The sequence below is a fragment of the Macaca nemestrina genome, chromosome 13 (genome assembly GCF_043159975.1).
Source record: "Macaca nemestrina isolate mMacNem1 chromosome 13, mMacNem.hap1, whole genome shotgun sequence".
Lineage (NCBI taxonomy): Eukaryota > Metazoa > Chordata > Mammalia > Primates > Cercopithecidae > Macaca > Macaca nemestrina.
The window spans coordinates 70,213,867-70,228,589 of NC_092137.1; the positions used below are offsets into that span (position 1 = coordinate 70,213,867).

Consider the following 14,723-nt stretch of genomic DNA (forward strand, 5'->3'; position numbering starts at 1 on the left):
CTTTCAAGAGAGAACTTATTTTTGAAAAGTGTCTATACACACACACACACACACACACACACACACATTATTATTTAGGTTTTTATACCACACTGTATTGGCAAGAATACCACTATCATTGTCCTTTACAGTCTACTTCTTCCCCCAAGTCTTGGTCTTTTTTTATTTTTTATTTTTTCATGAACCACACAAGAGACTTTAAAATCCTGGTCTTTTCTGTTTCTTCTTTGTTTCCCCAAGTTTGTCTGCACCTCTTTGCCTTCCCTGAGTGTTGAACATCAGGTAGTAAAAGGCTAAACGCGATTTCTTGCACGTCAATCTATTCTTTTTCTATGTTTGACTCCAGTGCAGCGTGTTTAGCGTGTCTAGTAGCTGGCTACTCCTATTTAAAAACTCTTCCTGGTTGAAGACAACCCAAAGGCCCTTTTCGATGAGGTGGTTTTCTCATTCTACATCCTCTGATATCTATAGACTGTAGGATGCTTTGCTTTCAAAGATAACTGGGTTAGAGGGTGGGGTGTGCAATAGGTGATTTATCATGATTTTTTTCATTATCAATATTACATGGATGATTTTTCTTAGATTCTTCTGAAAGAAGAAATTGACAGGCACTGCTAGATTCAGCTATTGAATGGCTGAAGAGATTGAGTATCTGACCTTTTCTCAAAATCATAAAGTGAGAAATCATAAGGCACCCGATTTTAAGATTTATCCAGATTTTTACATTTTGATTTCTTCTCTCTGGGGGGGTGGCAAGCTGAGGGAGCATTCTTCATTTTAGCTTTTACCTGACAACCAAACTTGCCTTTACCCCCGTCCCTAGAACTGGTGCTCTTGGAATATTGCTGTTAACCATCATTTTGGGGGGGCCATCTTCCTAATGCTACATACAGCCTGACAGGGGAGCAGCAGATGAAAGGGTATGCTATTCTGTTTCCAGATGTTTCTTTATGTAAATATGACGCCAATGTAAATCCTGTGTCAAGACCATAGAGAATGGTGCTTTTTACTACAGTTAGCACATGCATTTTTAGAAACTACATGTTTTAGAGAATCTTTGCTGTGTATATGTAAACTGTATTGTTCAACCGTTAACAAATAATAAATTATTTCATTATTAAAGAAATTGTGGTCTTTCTGATGTTTTGTATCCCAGTTTACCCTTTCATGGTTGTCCTTGCAGAACTGCGTTCATCAGATTTCTTTTTTTCTTTTAATTTAAGGGAAACATCACTAGCTAAGTTTTCAGCCCTTGGAGCCTGTGATGAGGATTGAGATTGTGTAGCTCCAGTTGAGCCCATTTGTTGATCAGAATTAGCCACAGTCCCACCCTCTCCACTGCCCCATCATCCCACCTACTGGTTTCACCTGCTGGTTCACTCGCTCTTGGCTGACTTGCCCTTTGTTTTGGGTGTCTCTGATGATGCAGGTAGCGCACTGGGGCTGTAAGCACTGCCAAGACTTCCGCGTCTTTCGAGCAGCCTGTAGCCTGGGAAAGATATGCACACAGTTTAATGCGGTGTAATTAGTTGTGGAATAAAGTTGTACGGTAAAGTTCCATGAGAAGTCAGAGTTGGTGCATTCGAGCTAGGCCCTGGAGGAAGAGTGAGTGTTTGCTGGGAAAGGAGCATTACTGGGAAGGAGAACATCCAGGGCAGTTGAGGCAGGTGCTTAGGCAGGACAGAGCTTCGTGGGGCTGTGGTGTGGCCTGGAGGCTGGGGCACGTGGAAGGAAAGACCTCGTGGATTGCACAACTCACTGAGAGGAGAGAGGCATTGGCTGAGGATGTCCATTCTGTTACATACTAACCCATTTGGTTAGTATACATTTATTCATTCACTGAGCAAATACGGCTTGAGCACCCGCTCCGTATCAGGCTGTGTCCTAAAGGTGAGGACACATCTAAGAACAGCACACAAACGCCCTGCCTCATGCTGCCACCTTTCCAGCGTGAGTCTCACTGGTGCTCAAGTCCTCGTCTTGGCAAGTTCGCCAAGTGCAGTGTGTCTTCCTGTTTTTGTTAAACCAGGAGAGCACTTTTTCAGAGTTAAGAGGAAGGAAAAAGTTGTCTTTCTCCTTGTTGACCAATGTCTTCTTATTCTAAAAACCACCTAAAATTTTTGAAAGTTTTTTATGGTGTCCTATAAGTTAACTACATTGGCATTGTGCCTGCAGGGCTGATGAAAAAGGAACTTTCTGGTACTGCTGCTTTGGAAAGTGGCCTGCCTTGTCTGCTTTCTCCAAAGGGTAGGGGTGGCAGCTGGGTCCTTTTAGGATGTGTGATTCTAGGATCCATCACCGTGGACGAGCTCCAAATGGAACCCAACCTCATTGTGCATTGGTCACAACCTCAACAAAAGCTATGTTCTCTACAGCATCAGGATCCCTTGTTTACTGTGGTTGTGGAGAGGAAGCTTTGAACTGTGGATAATTAGAAAGACAGCTTTCACATAAAATAGCCTCCCCCACAAGATGACAAATCTTATTTCTGAAGTTTCCTGACTTGTTCACAGCAGCTGGATGAAAAAATATCACTTGTTATAATGCTGTATGGGCCCATGTCATAATGAGGGTCAACCCACATTTACTGAGTGCTGACTAAGGGCTGAGTGCGCCACTGCAGGGCCTCTGTGAACCTTCACATTGGCCCTGGGAGGGGAGTGCTAGCATTATCCAAACTTTACAGGTGAGGAAGCTGAGGGAGAGAGAAGTGAGGCATTTTGCCCCAAGCCCACAGAGCTGGTGAGGGGTGGGATTGGAAGCGTCATCAGCCTGGCTGCTGAGTCCCATACTCCCTTGCCCCAATTTTTACAAGAGCTGTGCCACATTGTCATCAGTCTTCCATATACAGCATCTTTTCCTGTTTAAGCCTTTGAACGAGGCTACCTATTTTCTATGGGGGGGACCTTAGATTCCAGACAGTGGAGCAGAAAACTGGGAATTCACAATACAATTACTAAGGCATGGCTCTCCTCTCAAACTTAACTTCCCTCTGTGCCTGTTGTGAAGAAGGACCCCCTACTACTGATCCTCCTGGGGATCTGGTGGGAATAAACCAGCATGCTCTCAGAGGAAGACACTCTATCCCATGTCTTCTTGGTGGCGAACCCTGTGACATCGCTTATTTATTCAACCAGTATTTACCATACACAACTTCTACTTAAGCCTTGGAGTCTCCATTACCCAGTGCAGTTTTGGCCTGCCTCTTCTATGTCACTATGACCTAGATGAGGAGGGCCACACCAAGGCTCTCTGCCAAGAGACTATGGAAGGCCCATTGCCCACTTAGGCCTTCCCATCAATAAAGGACACTTAGGCCTGTAGTCCCAGCTACTCTGGAGGCTGAGATGCGAGGATGGGAGCCCAGGAGGTCAAGGCTCCTGTGAGCTATGATTGTACCACTGCACTTCAGGCTGGGTGACAGAGCGAGACCCTGTCTCAAAAAACTAAAACTAAAAAAACAAACCCTTGTAACCTGCACATACGCCCCCTGAATCTAAAACAAAAGTTGGAATTATTTAAAAATATATATAAAAGGAAAGGACATTTGGCTTCCAGTGGCCAAGGGCCCTACAGGCGGGGTCTCTGCAGGTAGTATTGCTCAGGGCTCAGGCCAAACGGGGTGGCAAGGCAGCTCCCTCCCACTCTGTTCCATGCAGAATTCTGGAGTCATTGCCTCTGAGAGTTTCTTTGTGGGACTGGATGAGGTAGATGCGACTGCTGGCTGCTAGCTGGGTTGAACACGTTGCCCAGAGGAAAGGGAAGCTTTATGCTGGGACAGAGTGACTAACCCCCTTTCAGGAAGACGGCAGGGCAGGCTCTAACTGGCTGAAGCTTCCGGGAGCCTCCCGGGCTGTGGGTGAAGGCTGCGTGTCTGGTGAAGACAGGCCAAGGATTTAATGGGCCAGGCAAACCATCTCATCCAAAGGGATGACCACAGGAAGAGCCAGCATAGAGGCCAAGGGCATGCAGCTGAGGCCAGGTCAGAGCGGGTGCACTGGGGTTATTGGAACTGGAGAGGCCACTCAGGCCCTGGAGAAAAGGGAGGGGGTTTTTCTAGGATGCTCTTGGCCTCGCCTGGGGGCAGAGGTGAGGAAGACAGTCAATGCAGGGAGCCCTGTGTCAGAAATATGTCTACCTTCAAAGAAAGCAGCCATCCTGGAGGAGAAGGCACCTGGGAGGGCCTGAGGGATAGGGGAAAGAAAGAAAGGCACAGGCCAACCAACCCCATTGGCCAGCCAGGTGGCTGGACTGGGTGACACCTGGAGGCAGCCCCCAGCCATGTACAGGGGCCAGTAGGCATGGGAGACCCAGCATCTGCTGGGCAGTCCATTTAGTTACAAGCAGAACATCCAGCACACTCGCCTTGCCACGCTGATACTGTCATCCCCCGGAAGGTGGAAAACACCATTGCTGCGAAGCTTTCGAGCCAATAATGACCAACAGGGACGAACAGGCTGGCCAAGTGGAAACGGAAACTCAGGGGGAGTGCCCATGTCCTCTCGGTACCCCGGAAGGTGGTCCTGGGTGATGGTCACATGCACAGACTCTGGTCAAATGGAGCTAAGTGTCGATGCCAACTCCACCCTTACACCCTAGGTGACCCCAAGCAAGTATCTGGGGCTCTACCGACCCGGTCTGTAGAGTGAGGATAACAACAGCATGTACTTCCCAGGGCTGCTGGGGGGATTAAGTAAGGTAAAGTATGCAAACAGCTTTTCCCTGTGCCTGACATGCAGAAAGCGTTCAGTACATATGAGCAATTACGATCATTTTCCCAGCCAAAGAGAGAACGTTCGAACACTGTCTGGCATGTGACTTGGATTTTCAGAATACGAAATTCCAACACTCAGAGAAGAAATAAGCTTGGAAGGGAAAATTACATTAGAGGGTGGGGAAGTGTTCAAATATGTCATTCTGACTGTGCTGTTTAGACAACAAACAGTGGGCAGGAAGTGGTTAAACCGAAAGGGGGAGCAGAGGGTGACTCAGGGACAGAATGTGGGCATTGACAGTGGGGGGGGGGTGGGTATTTTCCAGGTGGTACCTCACCTAGGTGCTGTTCGGAAGGTCAAAATGACCCTAAGACCCCTCCAATCCTACAGGGCAGCTCCTCTCATAGAAAGAGAGACCAGGTCGTACAGAGGTGACTCAGAGAAAGATAGACAGAAGGAAGTCCTTGCTAAAATGCCCGTATGTTGCAAGTATCTCGTCAGAAGAGTGCAAGATGACTTCAGTTCCAGCATTCACATGTACCTTTGCACTACGAATTCAGAACAACAGTAACTAGAGCTCCGCCAAGACAGGAACAACTCTACACTTCCAGTGTGACCTCTGAGCAACTGCAGAGGTTGTGACAATTCTTGGCTACTTTACAGTTAATAACCTTGGTCAAAGAAGCCACCAGTCAATGCAGACTAGCACAGGGCATGGAACAGCGTGGGGCCCAGAAGAGGTATCAGTGGAAGTGTAAAGAGATAATCAGGATAGAACCTGGCCCTGCTTTCTCGTCACCACACTTTCTAATGTCAGGGAAAAGTATTCTTTTGGGACTAATTACAGCAATCCCATTGCTTTCCCCTGAAAAACAGGTGTGTTTACCTCAGGGAAACAGTGAATCATGCAATAGATCATCTTTCTCTTCTTCTTTTGGCCGTCAGGAAACTCAGAGCCAAATTCACACTTCACCTTTAGTAATTTTGTGAGAACCTGTAATTTGCATGTTTGTGACCCAGTTTCCCCTTAGTCTCTTCTCTGGCCTTGACTTTTACTCAACATTTTTCCTATTTTAGTATTTGTAATTTTGGAAGTCACTTCTGATTCACCTTTGTAGAGAACAGGAGGATACTGCCATGCGGAATCACTGTGTAAAATAAAAAATGCTTTGCAAGCAGAGGGAAGTGAGGTTGACTAAGCAAGAGTGAGGTTATTGGGGTCAAGGGTGTGGAGAGGGAAGGTGAGTGTGACGGGTTTTTTTGTTTGTTTGTTTGTTTGTTTGGTTATGGAAACAAACTTGCCAAGGAGTAGGAGGGAGCTGCCCCAGGGCTGGAAAGAATCCCTCCTGTCTAGAAGAACTGGGGCTCCTCCGGGGATTTCCAGAGGCCAGAGGCAGTGGCAGTGCTGACCTGGGTCTGAGTCCCCTGTCAGAAACAGGAAGGAATGCCATCCTTTCTCCTCAACTGGAGAAAGTTCATTGGATTGCAAGTAAATGAGAATAATTGTTCTATGGAACTAGCTTTGAATCTGCTCTGTTACAGATTTGTTGTTGTTGTTGTTGTTGTTGTTGTTGTTTTTGTCACCCAGGCTGGAGTGCAGTGGCGCGATCTCGGCTCACTGCAAGCTCCGCCTCCCGGGTTCACGCCATTCTCCTGCCTCAGCCTCCCGAGTAGCTGGGACTACAGGCACCCGCCACCACGCCCGGCTAATTTTTTGTATTTTTAGTGAAGACAGGGTTTCACCGTGTTAGCCAGGATGGCCTCGACCTCCTGACCTTGTGATCCTCAGCCTCCCAAAGTGCTGGGATTACAGGCGTGAGCCACCGAGGCTGGCCACAGATTTTTTAAGAGTAAGCTTGGGAGACAGAGGGAGACCCCATCTGTCAAAAAAAAAAAAAAAAAAAAAAAATTAGCTGAGGTGGTGGCCTGTGCCTGTGATCCTAGCTGCTTGGGAGGCTGAGGCGGGAGAACTGCTTGAGCCCAGGGAGGTCGAGGCTGCAGTGAGCCACCATTGCACCACCGCACTCCAGCCCGGGCCACAGAGTGAGACCCTGTCTCAAACAAACAATCAAAATTAATAGCTTGCAAATTTCAATATTTTATTACCCCATCCCTCGGCCCCCACCAAGGTTAGATTAGCGGAGACAGGTCACTGCAGGAAGCTGTCCAGCGGCATGGAGGGGACACTGTCCTCAGCCTGTTCCAGTCAACGTCAATACAGCCATTTGCAGTCGGGAATGGATGGCACCTTCTCTACGTCTAGGAATGACCCCGTGGTTGCCAGACGGCACTTAGGGCCTGACAGAACCAGGATCCAAGAGTGCTTGACAGGCCGCAGCGGGGGCAGCTTGAACCAGATGCCTTTAGGAGGGATCAGTGGAGGCTCCCGGCAGGCTGGGAAGGCTTGCAGCCACGGAGGGCGGTGCTGAACACCGCGGCGCGCCCTGGAGGAAAGGGGGCGGGCTGCTCCGGCAGAGTGGAGGCCTTTGGTCTCAGGAAGAGGCCCCGAGGGAGGGGGCTGCCCTGCCCCCGGGGCCACCGGACCCCACAGAAGCCTCCGAGCTCCTCTCCCTGTTTCCCCGCTCTGCCCGCGCCCCCCGCCTCCCCTGTAAACCCTGCCCTCCCGCAAATGCCGTCCGGCTGACAGCACTCAGGCCTCCCCAGCGGCGGGTCCCCACCCGATCAGGCCCTGGCCACCCCCCAGCCCTCTCCTCACTCACTCTTCCCTGGACACCTGGGGGCCCCCACTTGGGGCACCTGCCTGGCCGCTCCCCCGGGCACCCTTGCCGCAGACTGCGCTTCAGTCAGGTCTCAGTGCAAACGTCCCCGTGTCCTTGAGGACCCCCGACTCCACCTGTATAAAATCGCAGCTCCCTGGTCACTTTCTATCTGCTGTCCCCGCAGTGATGCATTTCACTTTCTCTTATCGCCACCTGACACCTTGTATTTTACCTGTATGATGTTCACACGGAGCTCTGCCGGAGCAGAGACTGCAGGCACCCTGCGGCTCTGACCCAGTGCCCAGGACCATGCCTGTGGGTGCTCAGCAATGGCCACTTGTGGATGGATGCGCGAATGAGTGAATGAACGAACAAACGAATGAATGCTTTTCAAGAGAGACAGAGGTGAACTTCAGGCTCAGAGCTAAGGCAGGACAAGAGTCTCCAGTATCATATGGCCCCAAGCAGAGGTGGTGAAACACAGCCAGTGAGGTTTTTACTAAAAACAAAGGACTTGATCACCATCAGAGTTGTACAGTACAGTGAGGGCCACAGAAAATGCCTGGGTTTTGGAAGAATCCAGGTGACTGGTTCAAAAACAAAAGCAATTGGACAGAAAACAATTTGGTTGAGAACAAGTTGCAGCGGAAACAATTCAACCTAAAGGACAATTTGGTCTAAAAGTATACCCCACATTATTTTTCAAAAATTAGAATTTTAGGCCGGGCGCGGTGGCTCAAGCCTGTAATCCCAGCACTTTGGGAGGCCGAGTCGGGCGGATCACGAGGTCAGGAGATCGAGACCATCCTGGCTGACACAGTGAAACCCCGTCTCTACTAAAAAATACAAAAAAGCTAGCCGGGCGAGGTGGCGGGCGCCTGTAGTCCCAGCTACTCGGGAGGCTGAGGCAGGAGAATGGCGTAAACCCGGGAGGCGGAGCTTGCAGTGAGCCAAGATCACGCCACTGCACTCCAGCCTGGGCGGCAGAGCGAGACTCTGTCTCAAAAAAAAAAAAAAAATAGAATTTTAATGCAGCATGAAGGTGAATTGCATCATTTTGTGCCTTTTCAAGTATTTTGCTTACATTTCGGGATATTTAGTTTTACCCTGTGCTTTAAATTTCTAGTTAATTTTTTAGTTAACTATTTTTATTCTGTTCATTTTTAACGTTTTTTATCATGATTTGGCACATATATATGTATTTGTTTGTTTGTGTTTTGAGACAGAGTCTAACTCTTTCGTCCAGGCTGGAGTGCAATGGCATGATCTCGGCTCACTGCAACCTCTGTCTCCCGGGTTCAAGCGATTCTTCTGTCTCAGTCTCCTGAGTAGCTGGGATTACAGGCGTCTGCCACCATGCCCGGCTAATTTTTGTACTTTTAGTAGGGATGGGGTTTTGCCATGTTGGGCAGGCTGGTCTCGAACTCCTGACCTCAGGTGATCCACTGGCCTCAGCCTCCCCAAGTACTGGGATTACAGGCATGAGCCACCACCCCCAGCCAGCACATATAGATGTAAAAGTGCATAAAACATAAAGGTACTGTTTAATAGTTATAAAGTAAGAACCCACAAAAACACAACTAGTGAAGAGCCAGGACATCACTGGCCCCCAGGTACACCTGAGTGTCCTTCCCGACACAGCACCCTTGTTAGCCCTGAAGGACATAGCCACCCTGCTGCTGGGTGACTGCGTCCTTTTTGCCTTTGTCCTTTTGCCTCCTGAGAATGCATCTCTGTGGCTGGGCTTTAGGTTTGCCTATCTGTTTGAGAATACTACACAAACGAAATCATATTGTAAATGTTTTGTGTCTGGCTTCTTTCATTCAACACTGTGACATTCGTTTTTCTTGTGTGGTTGCAGTACACTACTTTTCATTACCGTACTGTGAGGTTTATAACAGCTAATGTTGGAAACAATCTAAATGTTAAAAAATAGGGGAGGCTAGGCACAGTGGTGCATCCCTGTAATCTCAGCACTTTGAGAGGCCGAGGCGGGCGGATCACTTGAGGTCAACGGTTCCAGACCAGCTTGGCCAACATGGTGAGACCCTCGTCTCTACCAAACACACAAAAATTAGCCGGGCATGGTGGCTGGCTCCTATAGTCCCAGCTATTCCGGAGGCTGAGGCTGGAGAATCACTTGAACCCAGGAGGAGGAGTTTGCAGTGAGCCAAGATCGTGCCACTGCACTCTAGCATGGGCAACAGAGTGGGACTCTGTCTCAAAAAAAAAAAAAAAAAAAAGATAAAATAGAGGATTGGTTTAATAAAGATGAAAGTTTACAAAACAGAAATTACGATGTAATCCTACTTTTGTTAAAAGGAAAGAAAGAAAAGGCAAGAACGAGAGAGTGAGAGCGAAAGAGTGAAAGAAAATACATTCATATGAGTGTATATAGAGAAAGGTCTGGAAAAATACACCATGTTGTACCTAAGCAGGGTGAGTGAGTTCAAGGTTCTTATATATGTATATAAAATATGTGAGTGTGTGGCCCAGGTACAGTGGCTCACGCCTGTAATCCCAACACTTTGGGAGGCCGAGGCAGGCAGATCACAAGGTCAAGAGATCGAGACCATCCTGGCCAACTTGGTGAAACCCCGTCTCTATTGAAAATACAAAAATTAACTGGGCATGATGGCGGGCGCCTGTAGTCCCAGCTACTCGGGAGGCTGAGACAGGAGAATCACTCGAACCCAGGAGGCAGAGCTTGCAGTGAGCCGAGATCGCGCCACTGCACTCCAGCCTGCCGACAAAGCGAGACTCCATCTCAAAAAAAAAAAAAGTGAGTGAGTGTGTGCATGCGTGTGTGTGTGTGTGTGTGTATGATATGTAGATCTAGATATAGATTGACTGAAGTTTCTGCTTTTCCCGTAAGGCTCACTCGTTGCTTTTGTAATTTAAAAAAAGAAAATACTAAAAGGAATTTAAACCATGAAAGAAAAAACAAAGCAATAAAAATGAACAATCAAAAAAGAGGATTTGGAGTTTTAGGGAGGTTTTAGAGGTTTTTTCTCTCCTAGTTTATTTTTAGCCAATTATGTCTCCTCTACTTGTTTGATGATTTTTTTTGGTGAGTTTTTTATTTTCATAATTTGATTTTTAGATGAATATTTCCAACCACAGTTAACTGTTTCTGAGTTTTGTTAATACCATATACACTGCTTAGTTAACCAAGACCTAGTTGTTGGTTACTTTAGCTTTTCAAATTCATTTTTGCCCACCTTGTCTTGCCTTGCTCTGTTTATAATAGATGAAAACAACCTAAATTCATTTTAATAAAATCTTTGTTTGTCCAAACTGTTCCAGCTAACTAAATTGAGTGCTCCAAAGTCAAGCCGGCTTAAATTCCAATCTCAGTTCAGCCCCTTACCATTTACACAACATTGGGCAAATTAACCTCTCCCAATCTCAATTCCCCCATCTACTAAATGGGGATAAAACCTACTTTGTAGATGTTTTGCGAGAATTAAAAAGACATTGCCTGGCTGGGTGCAGTGGCTCACGCCTGTAATCCCAGCACTTTGGGCGGGAGGATTGCTTGAGTCCAGGAGTTTGAGACCAGTCTGAGCAACATGGCAAAACCCCGTCCCTACAAAAAATACAAAAATTAGGCATGGTGGTGCATGTCTATGGTTGCAGCTACCCAAGAGGCTGAGGTGAGAGGATTGCTTGAGCCTGGGAGGTCGAGGCCACAATGAACTGTGATTGTGCCACTGTGCTCCAGCCTGGGACGACACAGCAAGATCCTGTAAGAAAATAAAAAGAAAGGAAAAGAAAAGAAAAGAAGAGAAAAGAAATGGCAAGGGAAGGGAAGAAAAGAAAAGAAAAGAAAGAAAAGAAAAAGAAAGGAAGAAAAGGAAACGAAAAGAAAAGAGAAAAGGGATCACCACATAAGCAAGCTGTGAGTTCCTTCATCTAGGGCTAGATAATTCTTTGTTGTGTGGGTTGCTTGGTGCATTGTAGGATATTTTGCAGCCTCTGACCTTTACTTACTAGATGCCAGTAGTCCCCCCATCCCCCGTCCCCTGGAAGATGTGACAACCAAAAATGTCCCCAGACATTGCCAATACTGCCTTAGACCTGTCCCTCTCTCACCTCCATAACAAATGCCCCCAAGTCCTGTTGGTTCCTCCTTCATGTTACCTTTGGAATCGGTTCCCCTTTCTTCCTAGCTGGCTTAGCCCTTCAGTCCTCACCAGGGCAGCACAGAACCCCCGAGGCAACTTCCCTCCATTGGGCCTTCTGCCCTGCCTCCCTCCAGGGGCTGCACAGAGGGGTGAGACACGAAAACATGCAGGTCTGCTTTTGCTCTTTGATTTTCTCCTGTTTCTCCCAGCTCAGGCAAGTATCCAGGCCTTTCATTTTACTAAGCCAAAAGCCAGTGTCGCGTGTAAGACCCAGGACACTTTTCTTCCCCATCTTCTGTGCCTGCCTAAACCCTGGATGAGTGTATGTCCCAGTGCTCGGACAGGGAGTTGTGGGTGGTCTCTGGATGAGTAAGGGAATATGCAGAGGGCAGATCTGGCTTGACAGGGGATCAACAGTGGTCAGTCCTGAGGACAACTGGCACCCACACACCTCTCAGCAGCCTCGCTTCAAGCAAGTGGCAGGACATCACAAGGGGTGGGTGCCTGGCGTCCCTAGAGAGGGAAGACCTAAGACGGGGCCTCCTTGTGCCCCGTGCATGGCAGAGAAAGCAGCACAACCTTGTGGCCGGAAGGGCTCACATGTGCAGGGACGCTGGGCATTTCCATGGACACAGTGTGACTGCCACTGGGCAGCTTCGACCTGCAGGGTCCCCTTTCTCCAATGCTTCATTGCTGCATAAGTTTCTGGGACCTTTCCCCCAATCCACGGTAAAAAGAGCTCGCCAAAGCGACTGAGAATGGATTTCTCGAATGCCTGGCTGAATGGGGACTCAGAGTTGGACTTAATTTTCTTTTTTTTTTTTTTTTTCTTTTTTTTTTGAGAGCAAGTCTCACTCTGTTGCCCAGCCTGGAGTACAGTGGCACCATCTTGGCTCACTGCAACCTCCACCTCCCAGGTTCAAGCGATTCTCCTGCCTCAGCCTCCCAAGTAGCTGGGATTACAGGCACACACACCCCCATGCCCAGCTAATTTTTTTTGTATTTTCAGTAGAGACAGGTTTCACCATGTTTTCCAGGCTGGTTTTGAACTCTTGACCTCAGGTTATCTGCCTGCCTCTGCCTCCCAAAGTGTTGGGATTACAGGCATGAGCCATCATGCCCGACCAATTCACTTTAATTATGGAAAACGTTCTTAAATGACATCTCTCACATCAGCATCTATGAGTTTGTAAACTGAGGTTCAGATGCATCTCATGATGCAGAAGCCATCACGTCACTTCCCTGCCTCCAACCCTGCCCTGGCTCCCCATTACCTAAGAATGAAGGCTCCTCATGGTCCACCACAGAGGAAGCAGGGGCTCAGCCTCCACTCCAACTCCCAGGCCAGACATCACTAATCGATCACAGCATCTCGCTGGCTGTGTCTGAACACGGTCCCAGAATCCTTTGCAGCACTGCCCACTAGTCAAACTACTTCTGTCAGGTAGTTTCTCTATTTTACCCCCATTTCCCCATTTTACTGCTTCTTAGATCCAGATATACCACTGGCAGATACATTTACATTGCAGAGGTGGTGGTTGTTTCCTCCAAAAATATTAATAAACTTAAAACACACTTTTGAATTGAGTGCATTTTAGAGCCGAAATAAAAGCAGCATCTCCCTCCCTGGTCTCCTGGAGTTTCCTCAAAGGCCATGTGAGAGGATCCATGCTGGCCCCTGTCTTCTCCTGTCTCCGTTAGCCGACACCAGCAGGCTGGTCCTTGCCTCTCTGTTTTCTTCCCTTTCCTCCCTCTACCCTAAGTATTTCTGGGAAACATCAACTCATTTGTCTTTCAAGACTCACTTAAAGATCTCTAGGGAGCTGTCCCTGACCGCACAATGTCCCATCCAGCACAGTAGTGGGGAGGAGGTCACAGCACGGGGTCACTCTAAGTCCTGCCTACCTCCCTCTCCCAGACTGTCCTAGAGGACAGGGCTCCCTTCACACCCTTCCTAGTGCAGGGAGAGGCTCTGCTAGGAGCTCCTAGAGACGGGAAGAGTGCCACATGTGCCTTGGAGAAGTCACCACAGTCCAGCTCAGAGTTACACAGTTCTCCAGGCTTGGGGCTTACAGACCCACAGTATCAAGCAGTGAAAACTTGAAAGCCAATTGATTAGCCCGCGGTGAAAACATAACAGTCAGGTGGAGTGGATGGTCACAGTGGTCTGACCAGGGTCTGCCCTCCTTGCTACCCAGCCAAGAGGCTTCCTTACCCAAGGTTACTTGGCAACGGTGGAGTCAGTACAGGAGCAGTGACTGATGGGCCTGGAACGTGGGGTGGTGTCAGTTCTGACAGCTGCCCCAGTATCTCCTCAGTGGTAGAGGATCAGGTGGGCGGACCAGGTCACCTCCCTGGAGCGTGGAGGGTGGCCCTTCCCTCGCATGGCCACAAGGGCAGGACTCGTGGCCTTCAGTCTGTAACTCCAGCTGCCCTCTTGATGGACACATCGTGTTCTCAGATAAGGACACACCTTCGCACTGGTCCTCGAGGCAATCCCTGCACACCTGGGAGGCCTCCACTCTCCCGCCGCCGGCAGCACTCGGCTTCCTCACTTGTCTTTCTCATTTGCTGCCAAGGGCCACCCACGCCTGGCACTGGGTGGGTGATCTGAATGACTGGTGGCTCCCAGGCTTCTTTTTCGTAGGTGCATGGGTTAGCAATTCGGAAACTACTTTCTGGGTATTTTAGAACCGGGCAAATAAGTAACCTGGAGCCAGGTTTCTCATTATTAGAGAAAGAAGTTGCAAATCTCAAGGGGAAGGTGACGATCCTTTTGCAGCTTGTAAGCGTGATGATTGGGTGTTTGCGAGAGCGTGTGTGATGTCCCACCCTCACATCTTGTTACAACATCAGCACATTAGCCGTGCGACATGAGAAATAATAAAGGGGAAGCTTAGACTAAACCCTAGAGTGTGGGGTTGGCATTGGAAGTATCAGCATGAATTCCTATTTTTATATATATATATAGAGAGAGATTAAAATATAGAGAAGTGGGCCAGGTGCGGTGGCTCACGCCTGTAATCCCAGCACTTTGGGAGGCCAAGGCGGGCAGATCACGAGGTCAGGAGATCGAGACCATCCTGGCTAACACGGTGAAATCCCATCTCTACCAAAAAAAACTACAAAAAATTAGCCGGGCGAGGTGGCAGGCGCCTGTA

The 14,723-nt window shown here is 48.4% G+C and overlaps 1 non-coding gene across 1 annotated transcript; it reads left to right on the top strand.

The window, feature by feature from the left end:
- The first annotated feature begins 14,332 nt into the window (after positions 1-14,332).
- LOC112423746 (small nucleolar RNA U13) lies at positions 14,333-14,436 on the top strand. Its single transcript, XR_003014306.1, has one exon. It is a non-coding gene; the product is annotated as a small nucleolar RNA U13 (small nucleolar RNA).
- The last annotated feature ends 287 nt before the right edge of the window (positions 14,437-14,723 follow it).